Here is an 18233-nt window from a genome sequence, read left to right as displayed (position 1 = left end):
CGTGTTGGTATTTTAAACATAAAGAAAACGTTCTCGATTGCCAGCCCTGGAAAAAGGAAGCCCTAACACATCTGAATGTGACATGTTCATTAGCCAGGATTTCCAAAAGAACAAACCTGTTTGAATCCATGTTTGATTCAGACACATCCATGGTGTAAATGCTCATGGCATTGGCTAAGTCATCCCCGTCAAGATATGTCTTCTAGCAGCACATGCAAACACCACACTGACATTTCAACAAGGTGAGGGGGGTCTTTAAGATCGTGTCACTTCTACACTACAGGAAGACTGTACTTATTTAATCTGTTGCCACATTAGCCAAAGACCAGAGGTCGAGGAATGTGGAAAAAACCACTAATCAAAAGCTTATTTAATTTGGAAAGATACCGTCTTCTAGTGAGTATAAAAATCAATCATGCCGTCTAAACACCAAACCCACAGACATCCAACTCCTCTTTCACGCCACAGATTTGCAGGAGACATGAGGTCCAATTTCATAAGAAACCTTCCAACAGTTGATTTACTAGTACACCGTGTACTTGAAGGAGGGAGTCTGATTCCATCAAAACAACGCAAATTAAACATACTGTTTATTGTATAATTGCCACATATGCCTGATTAAAAGATATTGTGGATAAGATTGATGTTTTTTTTGGAGCTGCCAAGCTTCCCCTTCTAGTCTTTAATCTTTCCATCCTGTGGTTGAGTAATGCCAGGTCTTTCAGGTCTGGATGCAGTTTAGGTTATGGAGCATCATTTAGAGTCTACATTGAATGAACAGTAGTATACTAATCCTGTGGCATGACATGACAAAACTCAGGTACTTAACTGAGAATGAACTTGAAACTAACTTGATAAAGTTGGGTTACCCATGCAGATACAAAACTGAATTATCATTTTTGTATGAAAATGGTAATACATGGTAATAACCAGATGAACACTAGCTGAATGTCATGTCGTGAAAAAATCCAGCAAAGACCTGACATAGAGATGCATCTGACCCTTCAGTTGATCAGAAATGGTCTCAGTGGAAGGGTGGCTGTTGAGATGCCTTTCTATAGGACGGGTAATGGGGACAAAAGACTAAGGTATGTCAAATTGTACAAGAACTAGACTGAAAATTAGATGCAATAGGTTTTATGCAGTGGTGAATCTAAATTTGAAATTTCTAGTTCAGATTGTTGTCAGAATTTCTGGATGAGGCAACCAATATCCAAAGACGAGCTGTGGATTTCCTTCAATTATTCCTGTAGACTACTTAAATAAATTACAGGAAAGCTTGCCTAAGTATGCTCAGGCTGTGTTAAACGGTGGATACCAAATATTGTCTTTTGAGCTGTTTTTGCCTCATATAATGTTTTTGCATTTTAATTGGCTCCATAAGTATTTGGACAGGGACAACTTTTTTCCCCTCATATTGGTTCTGTACATTACCACAATGAATTTTAAATGAAAAAACAAACAAACCAAACAACCTTACAAATGCAAGCAATATCCAATTTAAATATTGTTACCCCCAAATGAAAGGTGATGGTCTACACATTACTTCCATATCCATTCTATAACTATAATTGGAATATATTTCAGTAAACGGTAAAGAAAAAACTTTTGTCAGTGTCCAAATATATATGGACTTAACTGTATGTTTGCACATGCCGCTGCACCTATTTCCCATTTTACTAGCAAGATATAAAGGAAATGAGGGGTAGCTTGAGACTTTTGCAAAGCATTGAATACCAGACAGTTACACACACTTTTTGAGATTCATGTCATGCACCAGGGAAAGACATTTCCTTTCCACAATAGTTTTTTTTTTTTAATTTGAAAGTGCAAACTGAAACTTTTTGGTAACTTCATGAATTTCTGTCAGACCAAAATGTGCCGGCAGTAAAAGAGTTGTTACTTTTTTTTATTCAGAACATAACAGAGTTGAAGCAGCTTCTACCTGCAGAGGGGACAACTTGCTCAGTTATGTCTTTTCCTGCTAATATTACATTTGCATTTTTTTTTAACATGTTGCTTGTAACTGTTTACATATGCTTGAGTATATACAGTAAGCTGAGCCTTAAGTGCATGAATTGTCTTCCTATGTTCAATCAACCTTTTGTTACATCTACATTTTTGCTGCATAATAAAAATTGAAAGCAGCTGTCGCTGGTGTCATACAGCACATAACAAAGCCAATGGGTCTGTCAGTGACATAGAAATAATATTAATATTAATCTGACCTCATGACATTTTTAGGAAGAATTTAGGGCATGAAATCAATGGTATGGATCTATTATTCATAGCCTTCAGGTTTGCATAATTCAAACACATTCTGGTTCAGTATGTACAGCCAACAGTAAGGAGTCTCCTGACCAGATGGTTTAAGATTGGCATGCAACAAAAATGTATTCATAAAACATTGTAAAATGATATGATATGAATCTGAGGTACGAGGCTGGATTATTCTGAATGTTGCCTCAGATACTGGTTTGGGATGTGGTGCCTCTGCACCCAGATATATCATGGAGATGTAATCTGAGAGTTATAAATCAATAAAAGATGACAAGAGAAAAGAAAGTGGGGGAGAGAATGGAGCTGTGAATTTACTCATACCTGAGGCCAAGAACCCTGAATTAAATATGAGATGCGACTCTTTTTTTGTGTGTGTGTTACTGCCTCTGATTTCATTTTTGGAGCTCTTATCTGCAACTGTTTCACACACAGCAATGTGTGTTGCAATTCTCTTTTTTATCGTAATACACGGCAGTCCTCTTATTTTTATTTTTTTTACATGTTTATTTAGAGTCCTAAAACTCTAAATACGTTTATGTAGAGTTTTAGGACCAAATCTGTTGTATTTGTTTAAATTGCATATTTTTGAGGTACAAACAGCCAGTTTCATCCTCTCAAATAAATCTTATGCGACGACTGTTCGATGTTTATCTGAGAGCTTTTTAGATAAACATAAGCTATTATATATTTTTTTATGCTGACATCACTAGACACTCTTCCATAGTGGCTTTCTTTGTTCAGTCCCTTTTTAGTTTGGAAATCACTTGATGCCTGGCTGCTGCTGTGCTGTGGATGAGGGCTTCTTAGGGAGAAGCAAGGGTTGAGTTTGGGCCATGCATAAACAATAATGGTAGTTTTTTTTCGTTTTTCTTTTAGGGATAGAGACTTTAGATAAGCACAGCTCTTATAGACTAACCCGGTATTATCGGATATTTTCTTCTTTACAATTTTTCCCCATGCCAGTGCTGTCACACCAATTTGTGTCTCGTTATCACTAATATCTGCTATTCACAGAATCTTGACTCTATGAAATAACTTCAAATAAATATTTACAGCTATTTGAAGTCATCAAGACAACCTCTGATCTGAAAAGTGCTGCACCAGAACTCAGCCTAATGGCACATGTTGACTCACTCAGGTTTTTGTTAATTAAACCACCAGGTTGTGTAACTGTAGCCAAACAAACTTGTGCATATCCAAAAACGATCCAATGATATCTTTCAGATAAAATGGGGATTTTGAAACAACTTGTCTTTGTTAAAAAACACACACAGATGTTGCATTTGGATAGCTCTGTAAACTTGATTGTTATGAGGGAAGCCAACAATAGTGAGGATCTTACAAAACCTAACTTTGTCTGAAGTGGCATTTCTGGCACATGTAATTGAATGCAGCCTCATAAATGCCTTAAGTAAAACCACTAAGCTACAGTACCAGTGGCTGCATTAAATTCAATTCTGATGGTGGCAGATTAAGTACCTGCTACAACAATTTTGTGCATCAGGAAAATTATTTGCCCTTCTGGTCATATGCAACTCCATTAGTGCGTTTTCAGGCTTTGGAGCATTATTAAAGTGCCATTTACTCACAGAATTAGTTCTTAAATTGACCAGAAAAATAACCTACAGCAGCATAATACACTACAAAGCATGCACCTCCGTTTTTGGACTTTTTTCTTTCTTTCCAGATTTCCATCCTTAAATATACTTCTTAAGGTAAAGATTAAAAAAATGTAGACCTTGCAAGGTTGTGAAACCAGAAATAACGAAGGAAATGAGATGATTGAAGATTATGTTCTCAGATGTCTGTGCCTTTGAAAATTTTAAGGATGATCTGCTATGCATTTTCTCAACAGAGACATTTGACCTGCTGTATATGCAGGTATATATTCAAGTTGCCCTAATTGGCAGTTTATTAAACTCACTGTAATGAATGCATTAAAGCTACATAAGGTATAAATTAAACACTAGGATATTGCATGAAAATAACATGATTTGAAAGGAAATCTTTTTGTCTATGCTCATTTTTAGTCCAGTGCATAGATTTATTGCCACGCTTCACTCCATTAGTTTTGATTTAAATTTAAGGAGGACTCATTTTTATCCCAGCATCTGTTTGGAGCGAGGCAGGGAACCGTCTCGGACAGGTCGCATCCATCAGAGCTAATACAAAGAGAATGGAAATTTATACTCCTGGACGCTTTGGAGACTTCAGTAAAACTGCTTTGCACATGTTTGGAGTGTGGACTAACACCAAAAGCGCTTAAGGAAAATTCAGGTAAACGTGTAGATGGCACTGACTGCACTTCACTGATAAAATGAAAAATGAGTAGATATTTTAGTTTAGTTGGGATATCTGTCTTGGATTACAGCTGCGGTGCCTTAGGCTGTGTGTGGTTTATCACATGAAGTGCTCCAGACCAGATTGTCAGTTTTGAAATGCATTGTCTCCTGACAGAAAGACAGATCCCTGCCTTCTCATTACAACTCAAATTTTCGTATTAGCTGTCCTCCAGTAAACAAGCATTGCCACTGACAAGAGGCGGGCCTTCCAAATTACCATTTAGATTGGACAACTTCATGCCAAGAAAAAGCCAATTACTGAAAACAGTTTAGTAAGGCAAAGGGACAGAGAAGGGCTAGTGATGAGTGTATTTCATGGCGCATGAGGTTTGCGTCACTCCCCTCTGAATCCCGTATCACACCAACATCTTATTTCATTCCAGCGACTTTACTTTAAAATGTGCACGCAGCGTAGATTTTTTGTCTCTGCAGTGCCGTTCGCACAGTGATCTGAGCCACTGAAATTTGAAAAGAGACAGGTGCTGCCTTTAATAATTGAAACTGGCAAATTGGCTCACTCAAAGGTAAGCTCAGGCGGTTGGGGAAATGGCCCATTTTCCAGCCAAGTGGAATTATGTGCATTTTGAAAACTGAACTTTGAGGAGCACTTGTGTATTGGCAGGACTTACAAGGAAATTTAGATCACTTATAAATAGGAAGACTAACCTGAAGCCAATTATTAACGATTCACTTTCTAAAGACTTTAATGGAGAGTCTCAAGGCTGGCTTGGTTTGAAAGAAAGAGTTGTTAAAACTGTTTTTGTGTTCACAGCTGTCTGGACATCTGCCTGCTCAGCTGTTTTGTTAGCTTATATGCAAGTGTGTAGTGTGGGAGTGTGTCTTCCCTAATGAAAACACACTCACATGGACTCGCATCTCAATTTTTGCCTAGGAAAAAAAAGCCTAGGAAACTGTTCGTTTTAATTAGTTATTTGTAATAATGACTATAATTGCTCTGACTATATTACAAATAAGTTTCTCCCATGTATCCACTATGAATACTTTAATTGAGAAAAATCTTTTCTGTGTGATGCATGTTACAGATTGCCTGTTTGTGTTAAAGCACTGGATCACTGGGTATCTCATGTTAGCTGACCTACATCGTAACTCATTTCAAGCTGTATTTTGGGCAGTTGAAAAATAAAATATGCACGCTCATAAAATACCAGCCACACAACACATAATATGCACAGTGTCTTATAGTTTTTCCTCTTTGGTCAGCTATTATTCATTCAGTACTATATATCTGCTTGTTCTTCTTCACTGGCTTTAATTTCCTTTTACCTTTTTGCCAAAACTAATCTCATAATATTGGCTTTCCTTTTTGCAAAGCTAACACTATATTGGATTCTGGTTGAAATAGTCTTTCGGGGTTCCTTGTGGTTTGGTGATATTGTGATTTTTCTGTGATGTATTTTAAATAAGTTACAACATGACTTCTGAATGTGATTTTTTGCTAATTAATTTTTTATCAAATGACTAATAGCTTCATTTTAACTCCTTAAAACCACAGGATGAGCACATTCTGTACTGCCTATGATCAATTTTTTTTTTTTATCTTATTTTCTATTTTCTCTAGTGTTTTATCCACAATCCTGCATCCCAGTTCATATTCTCATACCAGATACAGTAATAAACCTGACAACAAAATGAGCCATCTGAAAAAATCCTCTTTTTTCACACTGGAAACCTCATTCATTGATTACATTGATTCATTGAACAACATATCATAAAAAGAAAAAACATAAAGACCTTCAGCACCAGTGAACCCAGGTTGGTTTAAGAAGTCTTTTAAATGTAATACATGGGCTCCTGCCTGATAACACAACATCCATGCAGAAGACAGCTCCAGGACTTCCATTTTGCTTAGAAATGTCACAACCCCTATTCAGAACATATGATTTCTCACAGCCTGGAAATAAATGATAACTGCACCAATTCTGCCCTACCTGGGCATGGCATGGTACTTGGTGGCAGATGGCTTTGGCCGCCTTTTATGGCAGCTGAATGAAGGGAAATATGAGTGTGAGAGGACTGACTGCTGGCAACTGGACATGTTTCTTGTCTCCTTAAATGAACTAAATGTTGCCAAGGGAAGCCCGCATGTGCACACAGTCATCATTAGTTTAGCAGCAAACTATACCCACATGCACAGATTTCATCCTTAAGTTTGCATGCACCAGGTACATGTCCAGTAAATGACTGATATTGATTCATGTGACATATTGTCGATGGCAATAACAAACCTTTCATAAGCCAGAATAATTAATACTAAACGTGCAAAATCCTTCTGTGAAAGTGCCGAGCAGTGTTGATATCTGCATGCCAGCATAGTTCCTCAGTTTTCTTTCATCATGTTGATGTTGGCTGCACATACCTGCCATGGTTGTTTGCCGTAAGAGAAATCAGAAAGAAAACAATCTTATAGTCTCTTGCATGCAGTCACAAAGACAAGTATGCTTCTGTGTCAATATCGCAGAGAAATCCTTTTGCATGCCAGGAGAAGTGGCTGGTGGGGGATGGCTACTGCTGTGTGCCCTTCCTGCTGTTATTTGCTGTTGTTATCATCTAGCTGTATTGTTTTTATACTGGGCCAAAATAATGGACATAACTGATCCTGTACAGCTTTATGTTTCACTTTTGCATTAATTTAATGACATGTTGTTTGGTCTTCCCCTCAAATCTCAGCCATACAGCCCTAGAGTAGGTCAGCAACCTACAGGCAACTTCTGGTCACTAGTGAAAAATGTGTGTTTCACAGCAGTTGGTAAGTGGTTGCTCGAGGTTGCTCAGCAAAAGCTGCTGCACAAAAACCTTGCTCTAGTAGATTGCCGTGGTTACCCATAGTTTTCTTCTTTCATTCAGCATAGTGTATCTCTTTATGATCGATTTCACCTAGCAGGTGTCACTCGATAGCTGACAAATACACAGTTGAGGGGTGGCCGACCATATGGGCCAGTGTGACTGGGACTTTATTTCACTGAGTAATGCTCAGTTAATATAAGAATGTGCCAGTTGGCATTTTTTCATTGTGGCTATGTCGTACTGTAGTATTACCAAGGATTCATAAAAATTCTTTAAAAGTAAAATGCTAAATTATAATCATCTAAGACAGCGGTCTCCAACCTTTTTTGCGCCATGGACCATTTATGTCCGACAATATTTTCACAGACCGGCCTTTAACAAAACCAGTACCGGTACCAAAAAACGAAAATTTATTCATAACACCGGGAAAAGACCCAGGGAAACCGAATTAGTTAGTTAGTTACTTGTTAGTCAGCAAGATTCATAATGACATAAAGAAGTAAATGATCAATGTCAGGTAGGATCGATTGAAATTGGAAACTTTTATAAAGATAGCGCTCAATGTGCAGCAGCTTTGTTTTCAATACCACCACATTTAGGCCAAGATTAATATTATAAATGAGAAAATAAAATGTTAGGGTTGACCTTTGATAGCAGTATATCTGACAGGAACAGTGACTTAGACATCTTTGTATATAATATGTGGTATTTAGTGTACCAAGCATCCCTTGGTAGAATAGATATCAGCACAATGAAAAATATATCCAAAACTAGTTGCAATAGAATAATTTAGTCATTTAATTACGCAACTAAAATGTATAATTTATAATTTAGCAAGAGAGGCAGTTTATGTGAAAACATAATGGTTGCAGTAGAAATGATACAACACCTAAGAGAATGAAAAGACTAGATGTTTTATCAAAGCAGCATTTAAAATTGACTGTAATGAGCAACTTGTATGCTTGTTTATGTTCCTTTTCAGTATGCTAAGATCACAGATTGTGAGTGTAATTTTCTGACACTGGCATTTCTGTGGAACAAATTGAAATAAAATGTTCACTCTTCCTTATTAGAGCCTTGCTTTAATATAATGTAAGTGTGCAAATCACCATCTACTTCGAAGGCAGAGCGTTTCCCAAATGAAACTGACCCTTGCAAATTGCATGAACCTTGATAAATCCAGCAGAATCACCCACAATTATAGATGGTAATTTTTTGCATTTGAGTCTCACTTAAATGCATGTAGATTAAAGGGAAGAGTGCACTTGTTGTTAGCATGCAAGGCACAAGTCAGAGTGTCTGTACCGTTTGATAATAACCAAAACATTTCTGAGCATGGGATCTGTGTGATACAAAATACTAAAGCGTTTGCAAATTTGCTTCAGTAAAATGTATTTGAGCGCTTGAGACGCTACCTTCCTGTGATCCAAACTACCACATGTACTTGTAACATTGTGGACTCTCATGAGGTACAGTGACAGAAACTGTATTTCAGTGTTTCAGACCAGCAACCTCAGTGTTTAAGCAATTGCCTAAAGCTATTCCTTTTTCAATATTTGTCCTTCTAGGGGGGATTTATGGTTATGAAGAGTAAGACTCTGAAGGTCCACAATACTAATAGAGTTTGGAAAGAGGATGGTAGCAATTTCTGTTTTTTGCCCCGAGGTCCTTTTCAGGGATATTATGTGTAAAACTCCAAGAACATTGTGTGACTATAATAAAAATGTGTTGTCATCATTGGACTCACTGTATTCAGAGAGTTGTAGCTGCTAGCTTAGTCTGTCTCTTCCTGCCAGTTAGGTAGTCTGTCTGTCTCTATCCACTCCGCATGAGAAATGAGGAATGAGGTGTTGCCTACGGTCAGAGAAGGAGAGAAAGAGTGTGTCAGACAGATAGACTGAGTGGAACAGTCTGTGAATATGTCAGGTTAAAATGCTGGGACATTGCTCCCCTGTAATCCCTTTGGCTCCGTAGATTAGGAGAGACATGCTGTAGTGCCAGCTGCCAAATTTGTATTCTGGTCATCTCCCTTTCTTTCTGCAAGAGTCGACTTTTTGCCATATTTAGTCCAGGAAAATAAAATGCTAATTTCCCCCTTTGGTTTCAACTAGAAATCAAGCCAAAGAGGGACTTATCTTGCTTTTTGAACATGCAGAGCTTAGTCCTGAATTGACCTCTGGAAGTCCAGCCGCAGGCAGAGATGTATTCAGATTTAGTCTGCTTGTTTTCTTTACAAAAATCCTGTGTGGTATAACCTATTCATTCATCAAAGTCAGAAAAAGAAAACAATTCATTTTGCTGGGAGGGAAGGGAGAGAGCCACAATCATTATTGTTTGGACGATAACAATGATTAAAGTCGAAGATCTTGTTTTTTTACTTTTTCTTTTTTTTAACATTCGCTAAAACACACGCAAACACACACAAACACATGCAGCAAACAGCAAACAACACTGCAATAAAAGAACATAAGGAAACTGTGCCGTGACATTAAACAAAACTTCGGGGGGCTTATGGAGGAAAATCTCACCTCAGTATGTAATATCAGCAAACGCAGAAGCAGAGAGTAAATAGAGTACTGAAGGTACAGTATTCGAATACACACACTCAATTTCACTGTAAGGTGCTTAAGTTAAATCCTCCTAAATGTCTGGAGTCTAAAGCCATCAGTCTGGTTCAGTAAGACTGTGTTTTGTGCTTTGAGCTAAACAGGCAGCATGCTGACAATGACAGTTCAATATGTTGTTAGCAGGGAAAATGTGTACCAGGGTCACATCTTTCATATGCCAGCTGAAAGCTGTATCGCTGAAGTAGACTGTATAGAAAAGGACGTAGCATCAACTATTAGATTGTGGACTCCTGGGTTAAAGCTCAGAGCTGAGCTTTTTGTCTGTCATTATCTTGGTGTTGATGCACACTCATACAGTCACGACTAAAGCAAGCACTGCTTTATTAGCTTATCTTGAAATTCTTTCCAATACCAAAGGATGGCTCCTTTGGTATTGGAAAGAATGCTATTTGACACTGGCTTCACTCTTCAAACCCAGGCGGTGTGTATGTCTTTTATACATAGTCTATAGTCATTATATTGTTATTTATTTAATTCAATCCAATTTTATTTATGTAGCTCCAAATCACAACAACAGTCACCTCAAGGCATTTAATATTGTCAGGTAAAACCCTTCCAATAATACAGAGAAACTCCCAACAAGCAAGCACTTTGGTGACAGTGGGTCCCTTTTCAAGAGAAGAAATCTCTGGTAGCACCAGGTTTAGGGAGGGGCAGGCATCTGTCGTGACTGGTTGGGTCAGATGGCTACAAAGCACTATACAGGGAGTGCAGAATTATTAGGCAAATGAGTATTTTGTCCACATCATCCTCTTCATGCATGTTGTCTTACTCCAAGCTGTATAGGCTCGAAAGCCTACTACCAATTAAGCATATTAGATGATGTGCATCTCTGTAATGAGAAGGGGTGTGGTCTAATGACATCAACACCCTATATCAGGTGTGCATAATTATTAGGCAACGTCCTTTCCTTTGGCAAAATGGGTCAAAAGAAGGACTTGACAGGCTCAGAAAAGTCAAAAATAGTGAGATATCTTGCAGAGGGATGCAGCAGTCTCAAAATTGCAAAGCTTCTGAAGCATGATCATCGAACAATCAAGCGTTTCATTCAAAATAGTCAACAGGGTCGCAAGAAGCGTGTGGAAAAGCCAAGGCGCAAAATAACTGCTCATGAACTGAGAAAAGTCAAGCGTGCAGCTGCCAAGATGCCACTTGCCACCAGTTTGGCCATATTTCAGAGCTGCAACATCACTGGAGTGCCCAAAAGCACAAGGTGTGCAATACTCAGAGACATGGCCAAGGTAAGAAAGGCTGAAAGACGACCACCACTGAACAAGACACACAAGCTGAAACGTCAAGACGGGGCCAAGAAATATCTCAAGACTGATTTTTCTAAGGTTTTATGGACTGATGAAATGAGAGTGAGTCTTGATGGGCCAGATGGATGGGCCCGTGGCTGGATTGGTAAAGGGCAGAGAGCTCCAGTCCGACTCAGACACCAGCAAGGTGGAGGTGGAGTACTGGTTTGGGCTGGTATCATCAAAGATGAGCTTGTGGGGCCTTTTCGGGTTGAGGATGGAGTCAAGCTCAACTCCCAGTCCTACTGCCAGTTTCTGGAAGACACCTTCTTCAAGCAGTGGTACAGGAAGAAGTCTGCATCCTTCAAGAAAAACATGATTTCCATGCAGGACAATGCTCCATCACACGCATCCAAGTACTCCACAGCGTGGCTGGCAAGAAAGGGTATAAAAGAAGAAAAACTAATGACATGGCCTCCTTGTTCACCTGATCTGGACCCCATTGAGAACCTGTGGTCCATCATCAAATGTGAGATTTACAAGGAGGGAAAACAGTACACCTCTCTGAACAGTGTCTGGGAGGCTGTGGTTGCTGCTGCACGCAATGTTGATGGTGAACAGATCAAAACACTGACAGAATCCATGGATGGCAGGCTTTTGAGTGTCCTTGCAAAGAAAGGTGGCTATATTGGTCGCTGATTTGTTTTTGTTTTGTTTTTGAATGTCAGAAATGTATATTTGTGAATGTGGAGATGTTATATTGGTTTCACTGGTAAAAATAAATAATTGTAATGGGTATATATTTGTTTTTTGTTAAGTTGCCTAATAATTATGCACAGTAATAGTCACCTGCACACACAGATATCCCCCTAAAATAGCTAAAACTAAAAACTACTTCCAAAAACATTCAGCTTTGATATTAATGAGTTTTTTGGCTTCATTGAGAACATGGTTGTTGTTCAATAATAAAATTATTCCTCAAAAATACAACTTGCCTAATAATTCTGCACTCCCTGTACAGACTGCAGTTTTTGGTGGTGAAAGAACCAGAGAACCACCAAGTAATAAGAGGAGGGCAAACATGCTTGTGTCTAATTTCTTTGTCAATCCATCAATCAAAGAGTAGTTCAAATCCACCACAGCAAAACGAACCCCAAGTAAGTAGGTACATAGCCCTGGCCACAATATCAGACCCTAGCTTTCTTCCAGCAAAGCATGGAAAATGTAAGCCAAAGTTTCAAAATTGTAAACATTTATTTTGCCATACAGACAAAGAGGAGCTGCATTTTCAAGAAGTGCCTGAAGATTGGTAGTCACACAGTGGTAGGTCCAGTTAGCGGTGTTGTCTTTTCTGATAGGAGTTCTTTATCTGACTGTGGCTCTTCCACACCAGCATTCAGACGTTTATTGATTCCTGTTATTATCTGTTCTAAACACTTGCTTTTCATTGTCAGCTTTCCTTTCTAATAGGATCTATTCCCTTCCGGCTCCATACCATTATCACTTCTACAAACTCTCTTTCTTTCACCTGCACACTCCCTCATGGACATGCACAAACACACTTCACTCTGTCTCTTATCTAGGTCCTTTGTACGGCGTAAATAAGCTTCAGAGTAGGTAGACAGACACTTACTTTGTCATTGGGATTGTTCAGTTACCTTGACCTGCAGCTGCTCATCTCCAATTCAACTTTTCTGGACCCAATTGTAGTTCCCTCAACTGTGTTCCCCCCCCCTCTGCTTTTGCTCCTTTTGCTCCTCTGTCTGTGTAAGTGGATGGTGCAAGGATTCATATCACAGGGAGTGACTGAGATAAAGTTTTATTCATTTGATTTCTCTCTTTCTGAAAAAGCAAAACAAAAAACAAAGACACATATCGTCATCAACACTTGAAACTCTGAATAGAAACAAAGGGAGGAGGGGGAGGGGGGCAAACCTACACTGAAAAAAAGGGACTGGCCATCTCTTGGATTTATGTAAGCATCTTGCATGTATTTAACACAATTGCCTCATGTTTTAAAGTTAAATGTAACTATATAGTGTAAAATCTACATGATATGCAGAAAGGGTGTATTAAATTGTTCATATCATGTTCAGGTGAAGTAAGTCAATAAGATAGCAACGTTAAATCTCGTGAAACCACGCGTGATTTCATCTCGCGGGCTTTGGATCGTGGTTTAAAAAAGGCATCCATCTCAGTCAAGTCGAGCAGCCAACTCTACGTTTTTTGGTATGTCTTGATTTTTTGAATTAATATTTACCATATTTCAGCCAAATGTAGTTAAACGTCTAGAGTGTCGCCATGTAACATGCTAAAAAAGAGCCGTTAGCTTATTTGCTGTTTTATCTGTTGTCAAAGAATTGGCGCTTTTTCATTTGAATTTGTCTTTGGCACAAGAGCCGTAATATCACATTAAACCTAATTATGAGGCACTCATAACATAATTTGGTTTTCTGTGTGAATAGATTTGCCAACTGACTCTTCAGTTACATTGTGTATTTACTGCACCGTGGTGTTAGTGAGATTTTGGACATTGAACAGCTTAAGCTAATATCATCAGCGGCATTATGCTAGCTTACATCCCTACCCCTCCTGCCCTCACCTGCTGTCCTTTTGTTTTTGTTTTTGTTTTTTTTGCTGCACATTGAGAGACGACCTCTATTCTGCATTTCACCAGGAGTCAGCTGATGGATTGTGGGTTCAAGGTGTTATGGTAAGCAAGTATATTCTATTTTCGTTTCTGTAACTTAATTATAATAGGTTTTTTATAATTATTAGGTGCATGCATACTCACCCTATTAATACAACTGAGAAATCCAAAATCTGCCATAGGTTTAACTTATACCTGTATGTATTGCCAGAAAGGTGATTACTGGACTCGCATTAATGCACACTTGAACTGAAATGAGGTTGTAACTTGTGGGTTGTTGGGTTGCAAATCAGAAACAAACATCTTTGGATTTTTTTTAATCCCATAAGATCTGGAAACACAGTTTTTATTCAACAAAACATTACTGATTAACCAAGCACAGTGCCTGCTGTTATTTCAAAATAATTTTATGTCATTTCAGATAAAATGCAGCATTCCAGTGCATCCCAACCATGCCTTTACAGTCAAGGTTTCTGACGGAGCTGAGTTTCTCTCTGACAGTCTGCTGAAAGTGTTTGCAAAGTGATCGGGGGAACAGGGCACAAAGCTAAAGGATGTAGCTGCCATTATGACAGTAAGAACTTTAAAATTCTTTAACTACAAAGTGTATATGTATTGCATTAGGTCAGTAAAAGATTTTTATGCTACATCCATTGAAACAGTCAACTATTACCTGTGAGTAATGATTCCACTAAAAGGATGCCATAATTTTCGTCATGCATTTACTGGCCCACTGAGAAAAAATTATCTTTTTTTAAAAATAAATGTTCTGGAAACTATATATCCATAAAGTTGATGTCAAACAGGAACTTTTGATATTGCTTTGTAGATGCTGGTGTTGCATGTTGACTGGTTTAAAAAGTCAAGAGTTTTTGTCTGGGATCATTTTCTTCTGTGCTACTGAAAAGTTCACAAATCTTTGTTTTCTTTGTTATAATACTCAAGGATGACATTAATGCTTGAAGTCCCTCATCAAAGTGCTCCGCATCTGTGTGAAAGACAATTGCAACATCTTGGTGCAGGAGTTCATGGTGAGTGTTTTATGAGTAGATTGTGGCTTTGCAACATTTAAAAATGCATTTAGTTATCCACTTGATCCTCATTGGACTGGTTAGGACCAGTAGTCCTCTTTAATAATTTGAAGTTCACATGAGGCCTGGTAGTGAACTCGGCCGCCGGCCCTTGAGGCCCCACCCCCACCCCTGTATTAGGGGTCACATCAGTGTGAAAAAAACTTTAAATTTGTCATTCTAATGAACAAAGGAAAATCCCACCAGTATTTACTTTAGCTTTTGTTTGAAAAAAAAAAAAAAAGACCAACTGACCAACAGCTAACCAAATTGTGGGGCTGAAAGTCTAAATTCTAACATCTTCTGAGTGACATAACCTGGATTTCTGATGGGCCGGTGTCTTTCTAACAAAAACGAATGTAAAGCATTTGAAATTATTATGTTTTTCACCCTCTCTTAGAAACTCTGTTAGACCATGAATGGCAGCATGGCAGGCCACTCTTTGGCTATAGCTATTTACTATGTTGCTTGCATTGGTTTAAATTACTCTAACATTAGAACTGGTAGATTCAAAAGAGATGAGTTTAAAAAGGAATCTTAAAGAAATGTTTTGTGTTTAACCAGGACTTGCCTGAGGCCACTGCACAGATTGAGAAAACCACAATGAACATCTGTCTCCAGAGATGCGCCAGGCAATGACTTTTCTGATGTTGTTCTTCAAGATCTGGATAACGTGACCTTTGCAGTAGCCATGCTGTTTGGACCTTTTTTATTCCTTCAACATGAGTTACCCATCACAACTCTGCTACACTTTTGAGGTGATTCAAAGGGTGGTAATGGAGTTGGATGCAACTCAGCTCTCAAGAAAAGCTCACAACTAAGACAAAACTGCTCCTGCAACGAAGCTCACTGTTATGCATGTGAGGTGACCAGCTCTAGGTGAGAGGACATTTAAATCTCACACTTGTTCTGCTGCATTTTTGAAGCTCAATTCCAGGAACGGATCGCAGGGTTCATTTTTATATACTCTGCAACTGCCATGAGGACGAGCTGTTTTTTGTTGTTGTTTGTTTTTCCTTTTGCTCTGTACAAGTTCTGTTTGTCTGTTTGGCAGCATTTTTAAATTTCTCTTTGTATTTTTTCTTTCTTTTACTAGTGAAGAGATGTAGCGTGAACAGTTATACAGTCTAAATATCCCATATGGGTTGTGTGAAATGGTATTTTCAGTTTCATTCAGTTGAAGTAAAGAACGTTGAATATTTCTAAGTGTGCTGTTTTGAACCAAGATGTCACAGTATGATCAGTGCTGTATTTTTTGACAGTCACTGTATCAATGTTATTTTTGCGTCTCTTGAATAAAGGTTTTGACCTGCAAGTGCTAATTTCTTTAGTTATTGGGGTAAAATGGGTAGTGTTAATAGGAAGGTGTTTGCCAATTCAGTAACCTAATTTAATGTTAATGGAAACTAACATTACCTCAAATTGTTTAGTTATAATTGTTGTTTAACTGAATCTTGACGTCAGAGGCCTTAAATAGAATGTTTTGTATTGTTCTTTCCCAACATTTTTCAAAAGAAACAGTCTAATTTCTTTGCTGCGATTGATTCCAGAGAACACGGAAGAACTGACATTATTTAACTGTTGATTTATATAGATTCAGTAGAGGAGTAATGTCAGTTTAATTCTTTACCTACTGCAGTGAAATTAGACATGTTGTTTTGAAAGGTTACTGGTGGATGCCAGCAACCATCTTGGAAGAGAACAATACAATCTGTTATAAGGCCTCCATTTGAAAATTGTGTATTTGATACTAGAATATAATAGCAAAATGTAATTTGAAGATAACATGTAGTATTTAAGTGACCAAGTAGTATTGGGTAAAAGTTATTGAATGGTGTTGGGATAAAGTGAGAAAATTGTGAAGGATTAAAATATTTCAAGAGCTCAAATTACTTCATCAAAACATGTTTAAGTCACATTTTATCAACACAAATTGCACAGGTTTATTGAACATGAATAAATTGTGTTAATTTAACTCAATTGTTTAAGTTGCTGCCAAAGCAAAACATCTGTGTGCAACAAATGTCCACCATTGAATTAAGTAAATCCAACAACATATTTTTTTCAGTGTAGTTTCTGATTTTAGTTCTTTTAATTGTCTCCATAAATTTGGCTTAATCTGTCAACTGAAATTGCATTATGATGATTGGCACAGGAGGGTAGGGGGATTTTAACTGTTCTACGGAGCACTAATTAGTTCCTCACCTGGCCCAATTTAGAGCGAGCAGCCAACACGTCACAACCCTTCATCGTCTTTTCTAACAAGCAACACAAACATTTCATCCTGCCTGTTCATGCTGTTCTGTTTACTTAAGGCGCGCACACACACAGACTCACAGAAGGGTGCGCACACAACTATTTGAGAGTCGTTCAATTAGGTAGCTTTATAATTTGATGTTTTTGAAACTTGGCTCAGTGGTGTTTACAGTAGTGGGAAATAAATTTTAATCCCATGCATGAGCTGTTTGTTAAAGAGGGAGCAATAATAATAAGAACGGTTTTGCTCATGCAGTTCAACATTAAAGCCAACTTTTTATGTGAAGTCGACCCCAGACAAACTACAAAGCGCACCACATTTTTTTCAAGTGCAGTTCTCAACAATGACACTTGGACAATATTTGGTGACCAAAGATAACAGCTGTTTTTAAGACCAGAATTTATGGTGGCATTTTATTGGACTGAATTATGTTTAAGCTCAAATATTTGTTGTACTATCATTCCATCATTTTATAAATGTGTTATGGATTAAAATATCCATTTTAAGAAGTAGTTTATGACTGAAGCTCATCATATAAAATCGAATAATAGATGTTATTTGGGACTTTGGGATTTGAAGGCTGAGTATGAATCTTTAAACTTAAGAGGCTAAAGTGCCGTGAAAGGTAAACTTAATTATGTGTGTGGGAAAAGGTTTCATTAGCATGCATAAGCGGTGCGCAGCTATAAGTATTCAGAAGTGGCCATTTGAACTTAATTTAAATATCTGTGCACTGGTCTGTTTCTATTTAAAGTATTAAAGAAGAGAAATTAAATTGATTTTGAAGTGATATCACAAATACAGGACCGCTGTGAATTCATGCATGATTGTGTGGGCAACTGAACCTATTTCTGTCTCGTCCTCTGTTTGCCTTTCTTGCCGTCTCTCCTTGTGGGCACTCGTCCTCCCAGATGTTATTTGCACCTGCGCTACATGCTGTGTAAGTCTTCTCAGTGGCGGCAGC

General features: G+C 38.1%; 1 long non-coding RNA gene across 1 annotated transcript; it reads left to right on the top strand.

Annotated features, from left to right (window-relative positions):
* Positions 1-13528: 13528 nt before the first annotated feature.
* LOC309721009 lies at positions 13529-17066 on the top strand. The gene is made up of 4 exons (XR_014280628.1): positions 13529-14005; positions 14364-14516; positions 14888-14973; positions 15577-17066. It is a non-coding gene; the product is annotated as an uncharacterized lncRNA (long non-coding RNA).
* Positions 17067-18233: the final 1167 nt, after the last annotated feature.

This window comes from Aulonocara stuartgranti, assembly GCF_965226115.1.
Source record: "Aulonocara stuartgranti genome assembly, chromosome: 13".
Classification (NCBI taxonomy): Eukaryota; Metazoa; Chordata; class Actinopteri; order Cichliformes; family Cichlidae; genus Aulonocara; species Aulonocara stuartgranti.
This window is presented reverse-complemented; position numbering and strand designations above follow the sequence as displayed.